Below are 8,925 nucleotides of genomic sequence, written 5' to 3'. Positions count from 1 at the left end.
TATAAACTGAAATCAGAATCTAGTTGCAGGCTGCTGCGTATCATGTAAATAACATGTCTAAGAATTTCAGCTCATGTCAAAACGTCTTCATAGCCAATGCTGGAAAGCATGACCAATTACTGCAGCTGCTTACAGAGCATAAGAACAGATTATTTAATTTTACCAGCCTCTAAGGATGACAAAGCTGAATTTTAGCTCTAGTTAAAGTTTTGCTGATTACTCTTGACCTTTCCAGGACAAAGCCATGAAGGTCACTGGAGTCACGTTTTTTTCACATTCTGCTTGTCTTTGTCATTTTCCTAATAGTGCAGAGAACTAGAAACAAGAGCTGGGTGGTGTTTTTTTTCCCCCTGCCTGGAAATCTATTTAGATTAGTCACCAGGTTTTCCAGTCTATGGTCATTGAAGGTCATTTGGTTTATAGCTGAAATTCTCAATTGAAACCTCATCTTGTAATCAGAACTTAAAGCCCAAGCGAGGTTTTGTATCTCCTCTGAAAAGGTAGGTTGTTGTATGATTAGCTTCAGAATGTTAAATGGACTGTCTGTTTAATGACGGGTAATTTTGGGGGGGGCTTAAATTGCACTATCAGAAGACTTGTCTTGAATAATAAGTATTGGGCTATATTATAAAGAACAGTACTCTAGGCTTCTCCTAAATGCTAATTCTATTACACATTAACATTCTCATTGCTGTAAAATGGCAAAAGGCAAGCCAGCAAGATTTAAAAATCTTGCACGGTGCATTTTTCTCATAGGCTGTTCCTAAGAGCAAGCTGTTTCCTGAAAATGTCTCTTAAATAAGCATCCACTTAAGGTGGTCATCATTATATTGTCAGCTTTGGCTAATAGCTGTTCCACAGCCTCGCTTGCTGTCAAATACAGAGTATTTGTTGTGATCCATGGAGTAATGCGAGTTGGTATATAATCTTTACAGTATTTGTAAGAAACAGTTCTTGGCCCTAAGTTCATCACCTCTCAGCCCCGGTATGAAGTGTCTGTCACATAGTGTAGGTGCATTCCTAAAGGCAGCTCATGAAGTCTGATGTCTAATATACTCTTTGCAGATGCAGATTACTACAGAATCTATGAAATCTTTTTATTTTAAACTCTGTTTGGCCCATATGCAATTATTACCTAAATAAAAGTATATATATTCAGATGTACATCTCTCTATACACACATATGACCAATACTGAAGACTGTGAAGGATTAAACACAGCCCTGCCACAATATTGTTATGAATGTTACTGATTTGTTTTCTTAGGGCAGATCTCCTGACCCATAAGTTTATCTTTGATTTCTTCATTTTCATTAGTCCTTAGGTTCCTGGCTTCAGAGACCGTCTCGTCCATACCTTTTGCATTTTCAGCCTCTGTTTATCCCAGCTCATGTCTGACTTTCTGTGTGTACATTTGATCTCCACACTGTTGCTTAGATACAAGCAGGAGGTTATCTTGCATAGGATTCAGTGTCAGATACTACCCTGTGTGGTGACATCTCAATGGGTGTCTCCACTTGCCTCGTGGATAGCACACCACAGTCCACCACCGACACCATCCTAACCTGTGACATCAGCTCATCACCTGCTTTGGCAGGCATTACTGTTGTTCTTATTGGCATGTATGGGTTTCAAAACATCTCCATAGGAGCTAGTGGATCCGCATCTTGGTTCCATTCCTTAAGGAGTCTGAATTACCCTTTGGACAATCCTTTTTGATTTCTCTCCGGGCCTGCAGGACCTGACATAACCTAACTCCTAGGCTTCTCTCCAGAACCACTGACCTAATGCAAGACTACCTTTCTCTTTTATCTTTTTAACCACCATATAAACTGAGCATCTATTAACTAATAACATCTATACATTCTCTACATAGATTCTGAAGTTCAGTGGACTCCTTGATACAGTAGATTCCAGCTCAGGAAATCTGTCAGCATCCCAGAAATTACATACACTACAAACATACACATGCTCCTGCTCTCTACGTTTGTAAATTCATGATGTATTCCAGGATCCAAATTATGACATTGTTGCTTTATGTTTCTGTGATGCAAAAGATCATGGAGAACTGCTGTGACTGAATATCTGAATAAAATCCATGTAAGGATTCAATATAGTTGAGAGCTGTCTGCTTGTCTTTAGTCCCCATTGGCCAAACTATTTCCTGACTACTTTTGAAGGACAAAAGAAAACAAAGGAGCTGAACAACTATCTTTTACTCCAATCTATTTCAGAACACGAACATATTCCAGGGATCTGGGCCTGCACTTCAAAAGCAGGTTCTTTGGCTGAAATCTGACTGACTCTCAGCTAGCTGACTGAGATCTCAGAAGAAAGAAAGTAGTTTAGCTCACATTTAAAGGGCACCCTTCTAAACAGCCTCCTTCTTCTCTTAGGCTGACAACCAGCCACCAGCATATTAGTGTAAGCATTTACTTTTTGATGAAGTACAGACCTTAAAAAGCTAAGCTAGATAGGAGGTTCACAACAGACACCAGTCTCACTGAACAGAGAACCATGCAGCCACAGAAAAAGACTGACTAACATGGACTGCAAAAAGACTGAGATATTTTGCTTTTTAACAGGCCGAGTAATTTCTTGGATGTATGTGTCTATATGGTCATTTCTCTAGAAACAGTGCAGGTAGGTGTGTATTTCCTTCTAACATTAGTGATTTAGTTGATGTTCCTGAACTTAATGTATTTTGGCGGCAGGAATGATAATAGCAGACAATTGTTTGTCCCCAGTCACTAAATTTTGTTACAAAGTCAAAATAAGCCTGTCTGCTTGACTAGTCTCATGTGTAACTAAATCAAAATAAGCCTTCACAAAGAATCATTTTCAAGCACCATCTTAGTTTTTGTCTTAGGCTTGCAAATGGCTTTTCTGTTTTCTGATGTGTCAGATATCATAATGAAAAATAAATAAGCAAGGGAAACACACACGGAGATATTCAATGGGTAGTTTGTAATGAAGAAAAAGAACCTTCCGCTGCTTCTTTCACCTCCTTTCCAGTTTGTTTCTCCCTGTATTTGCAATAGTGTCTTCTTCATAGCATGAGCACAAAACACGAAACACGTTATGTTAATGCTGCAGCACTTTGCAACATTTTGGAGCCCAGTCACAGCCCAGGACCCCCACTGTGACAGATATTGTGCAGGCAGAACAAAGTCAGCCCTGGCTCTGAGGACAGCCCATCCCGCACTCCACCTCCCATGGCCACAAGAGACTAACATTGTGAATGTTGATACATTCAACACATCTGCCATGCATGCAGATCATAGAGACAATGACACTGGGTGAGACATTAGGGGTTTTGCAGAATTGCCTACTAGTTGCTAAAAACATCATTCAAGTGTAACCGCTTTTCAAAAGGTTTGAAGCTCATGTTTGCCACAAGAGGCCCATGTGAATTCGGCTTTGCAGGAAGCCTAAGAATGTGTAAAGAGGAGGGGGAGGACATCTTAGGTCAAATATTTGATAGTCCCCCAGTCACTTAGGAACTCACAACATTAATTTCAAAAATGAATGGGAATTGGATTTCAAGGACCAAAGAACTTACAGCGTTTTTGCAAAGAGGGCTGGGTTCTCATTTCACTTCTCAAAATATGACCTTTTCTGTTTAAAAAACATGCTGCCACATACGGGCCTGCTACCTGCTAAAGAACAGAGATAAAAAATGCAAGAATTTGCAGATTAGTTCAGCACAGTGCCTGCCCACTGGCAATAGCAATACCAGGGTTAGAGAAAGGGAAAAAAAAAACACCTCAAAAAATTCATACTCTTACAACAGAACTTTTTGTTTGTTTGTTTGTTTCCTTATAAGAGAGTTGCAATCAAATTTAACTGGAGCAAAGCTAAACTTGTAAACAAAATCCTGTCCTCCTCTGATCCTCAGCTCTCTCACTGCAGCTTGACTTTACATGGAAATCATCAAAGAAAACTTCAAAATGGCAGAGGACCACTGACCTACCATTTAGCATCACTTTGCATTTTTTTTTCCACAAAAGCAAATTTGTTTGTGTTAGAAATAGCCAGAGGCATTTGTCTCATTAAAATTTGTTTGAATTAATATTTTTTTTCTGATCAAAATAAGACTAAAGTTACTAAAAAAGAAAAAGAAAAAAGAAAAAAAAAAAAAAAAAAAAAAAAAAAAGGATTAAAGTTCCTTCCTGATACAAAGTATAATTTCTGCCTTTTAAAGTAAAGATTATAATTAATGGCTGTTGTTCCCATCTTCTATGAAGTTATTTGGGAACTAAGTATATTCTGCAAAGACTTTTTTCCTCTATGAAACTAATTATTGTGTCTCTTAAGAACAGTAGTAATGGAGTGAGTTAACACATAGTAAATGGATAAATAAAACTGCTTTCTTCCTCACATTTTTTGTTGTTGTTCTTGTGTAGGTTTAGGGAAATAATTCCCAACACCTCTAGCTCTTCCGGGGAAACTGTGTTGACCATGGTGAACGGATGGTTTCAAAGCAATTCAGACAATGAATGATCCTTCATCCTTGCTGAAAATCCCTCGGAAAATCTCTTGCTTTCTGGTTTGTAACTTGCAAAGTCTATTCCTCAAACAGATCTCCATGCCCAGCTGATGTTGGGTTTGCACTCCTACTGTGTGGTGCTCCCCTGTTTTGCAGGTGTTTCCCAGTATCCCAGTATCCCTATAACATTCCCAGTATCCCTATAACACCCTTGGGTTGCTGCATATGTTTTTTCAAATTGTCTCCCAATCCACTAAAATTTACTGAAAATTTATGCACTTTTAATAAATCAGTGGATCCAGCCACAGGAGATGATTTTGCTTGGATGGAATAAGACCATCAAGATCCAGACTCGTATCAACCAGTGAAAATCAACACCACTGCTGATTTCTTGTAGCTGAGGAATTCATTTCCATAAATGTTAAATGCTGCACATTTTGGAACAGCCTCAAACTACTTGTTTCTTATTTAATAGCTGTCACATTGCTTTCCACTGATACCACAGCTACACCTTGCTTGATGGAATCAATTGGTGTTTCCCCAACAATTTCAATACTTCCACATGTAATAAAAATTTGCAGCCACAGGAAAATAGTGTGGCATATGAAGTACAATTTGTGTTCCTTATCCTTAGCTGGTAGAAATTTGGCATAGCTTCCTTGACTGCATTAAGGTAAAGTCAATATTAATCAGCTGTATATCTGGCCCTACATTTATCATTTAGTACATTAGCATAGATCAGAAACTATCACATGTGTTCATAATTGCATGTGCAGCACAGTTGACAAAGAGAAAATATGTTTTAAAGAACACTGCAAGAATGCTTAAAAAGCCACAAGACCATTCCTGGCTGTTTTTACAGAGACAAAATACTGATCTGCTAACCACCTGTGAAGGCAACACTAGTTCCTTTCAGCTGGAAAGGCATCCACTTGGTCTTTGTCTTTATGGCCAAAGATTTCAAGGACACAGCTTGCTTCTCAATTCATTTGATCCTATTGGCTAGCTGTCAACAAAAGTGACAATCCTGTACTTGTAACGTCATAAACTTCTAAGTATGATGTTGTAAACTGAGGACCGTGACTTTGACTTAAGGGCAGGAGCAGATGGCTTGGGCACTTATGATCTTGTTTTCAGGAAGTGAGACCTTGCCATAGTAATACTAAAAAGTTACTTCATTGGAAAAGAAGGCAAGAAATCATTTTGCTGAAGTGCCCTACTGTTTCTCCAAGTCTTCCTGAAAAATATAATTGATTTCTAAGCTCTGTGCAAGACTGCATATTTATTGCACTGAATGAAATATGGATTGCATGAATCCTGTTGGTGTGACTTTCAACCCATTCGAATATTATGAGTTTGACAGTTTGACTCTAACTCAGTTTATTTCCCACTTGAGAGACTGGAAAGGAACAGATGGGGATGTGCGAATAAAGAGGGAGGGGATGAGCATACAGCAGCTTGAGCCGCTGGGCCTGTGTCAGCGCACCTCCCTGCAGCTAGGCAGGGCTGATGACCGCCATCCCAAAGTGATTTTCCAGGCATTTGAACTGCAGAAGTGCACGTAACCCTTTGAGCAGGAATTGGGCAGCCCCAGAAGACGATAAGGGAAGGCCTGCTGAGTATGGGCTGTGCCAGATTTAGAGCTGGAAGGGAAATGGTGACAGAGGTCAGCCTCACAGGTCTTGTAGGACGTTGGCTGTCTCGACTGTTTGTCAGTGCCGTCAGGCCTGTCCCTACACTAGCGCTGAGTTAATGGATAACTAGCTGCATCGTTACAATATTTACTCCGACAGTTTGAACACTTTATTTTCCCGTTAATAGCATCTCTATTTTTTTAAACGTTTTGTGTATTTTCAAGTCTTTTTGTCTACTTACCACATTTTGTGTCCTTCTTACATAGACTGCTTAGTCATATATTTACTGAAAATTAATGAAGAAGAACACTTGGCACTTCCCAGAGTCAAAATACTTAGCAAACATTAACTAATTAATAATGTATCCCTTATTTTCAGGCATGCTAGCATGCCTGAATGCTGAGTGAAATTCTGCTAAATCATCTCCCTGCATGTCCCTTGCTCCTCTACTAACCCATTACATGGTTCGAGGGGCTGATCGCTGAGTTGGTTATAGACAGCAAGGATGATTCAAACGTCTCATAAGCACATGATTTCCGAAATGCCTCTATAATCCACCCCAGGCTTCTAAACAAGGCTCAGTGTGACACACAGCTGTGTCTGAATGCGTGAGGTAAGATTCTAAAATAAGCAGAATGTCTCCTGTCTCGCAAAACACAACTACTGCCTGAAGTAGGCCTGGCCTCATGCGGGCAGGGATTTGGTGAAAACTCAGAGGGGTTTTGTTTTCCTGTTGCATATTCTGGTGTAGACCCTGTGCGCAGCATGTTGCCTTCGGTGGTCCTAGAGGCCAGGGCCTTTCCCTCAGTGCTTCTCCAGCCAGGAGGACTCTGACAGTTTCTGTCAAGATGGAAAATGAAGGCACAAATCTTGTCGTTACTATCAGCCATGCCCATGCTTTATAGAGCCTTGTAACTAGTTTGGATCAAAGGTGTTTGTTTTCACTGCAGAGTTTACAGAGGCTGTGCCTTTTATTTATCCCTGGACACCCTTATAAATGCTGGAGAGCAAGGCTCAGTTACTGCAGTCCCCTCCTAGAAGGAGTTCGCCATAACTCAGCTTGTTCACGAGGCTCGCTCGCCTATCTGACAGCTTGAGTGATGTTGCTCCCATCTCACTTTCCTTGATTTTTGCCAGCATTTGCATCACGGGCTGCATGCTGTTCATCTCTCTGTGCTGTCATAGCATGTCCCAAGCAGCCATCTCGAAACAAATGCAGGCACTGTGGAAACACTCTATGAAAATATCCCTTCCTGAAACTCCCAACAGAGACATTAAGTCCTCTGCAAGTCCCATTGCCTCTCTGAGGATAAGAGGGAAGAATGGTGGGGTCTATGGATTTGTTTTCATGTTACAAAAGCAGTAAGAGCGCAAAGGCTGCAGAAAAATGGATATGCACCACCACCTCTCTCTTAGATCAGGAGCACTGCTCTTATTCAGTACTACACCCAGACAAAATGGCTTTTAAGAATTTGTTTCCTCGAATGAGTGATGCCTTTCTAGGATGTACCATCCACTTACCAAGCAGAACAAAAGGTACTGTATGCACATATTCATAGGTAACATTACTGAGAAAGGAACAACTTGTCTCTCCATGAGAGGCTAATCTGAATTCAGTACACCCTTTCCTTTGAATCTGCGATGTTTACAGTTTGGTCAGACATTTTCTTTTTTCTACATTTTCCACCTCACTTGAGTGTTCCGAAGTCTAATATGAGAGCAAGCAGTGTGCTTTTTCTGGTCTACAGAAACCAGCATGCCCTACTTTTCATTTTCCTTAGGAATTTGCTTCTTCAGAGAGCATTCTGTGGTATTACAATGAATCCTCATTTTATGGAAGGTTATACTCCAGAGGTCAATTGATTAATATTCTATATTAATCATTAATGTTCTGATTAGCTCTTGTCATCCCTGACATTATACAACAGTCACTCTGATGATACTCATTGCTGCCTTTGTTCTTCAGGTTATATGAGCAGTTGAGTGCTGAGCTTGAAACTACAAAGATCTAGATAGCAAAATATAATTTAAGAGAACTGCAATGGCATCTAGGCACAGAAACAGCACCTCTCCTATGTCACGCAGAAATTAAACCGCCTGCCTAAGAACTTATTGCTTCTAGGACTCCCAGACTAGCCCTTATAAATAGCAAACTTGTAAATAGTTTGACAGCCTTCAGGGACTGCTGACCTTGAATTCCCTTCATATGAGTATATCCAAAGATTCTGCAAGCAATCCGTGGTAAGCAACTCCTATATTTATAAAACTTATAGAAATGGATAATGTAGCAGACCTGGCTTGGAAGCAGCCGCTGTTCTGACTATTCTACCATTCCCTAGATGTAACATGGGGAGGAAGGAAAAACCATTAGTTCATCCTTGCCCTTAAGGTACATTGCTCCTACAATGCTCTGACAATTACCTTAATGCTTTTTGTTTGTAATCCACTCAACCCCCCAGGACTCATAATCTAGTTCTTACTCCCATGCTACATGTAAAGAGAGGCAGAATACTCAAAAGTAAAGCGATTTTTCAGCATTATTCCCAATCCCAGCTTCTGGATCTATCTGTCCCAGATCCTTGGAGCTGTTTGTCTACCCTAAATGTCAAAGAATCAGACTCCTGCGAGCGCTCTCCTCTTTGGGGACTCTCAGCTGCCGTTCAAATGTCTGCAGGCAAGCAGCAGGGGATGTGACCAGGGTGTGTTTCCTCTATTTAAAGTGAACATAAAGCAGCCCTCTGGGCTTGTTGACAAGTGCCAAGGACTGGATCATAGACCAGAAAACCTAAGCTTTGGATCTCAC

Source organism: Excalfactoria chinensis, chromosome 1 (genome assembly GCF_039878825.1).
Source record: "Excalfactoria chinensis isolate bCotChi1 chromosome 1, bCotChi1.hap2, whole genome shotgun sequence".
Taxonomy (NCBI): Eukaryota; Metazoa; Chordata; class Aves; order Galliformes; family Phasianidae; genus Excalfactoria; species Excalfactoria chinensis.
Note: the sequence above shows the minus strand (reverse complement) of the source record.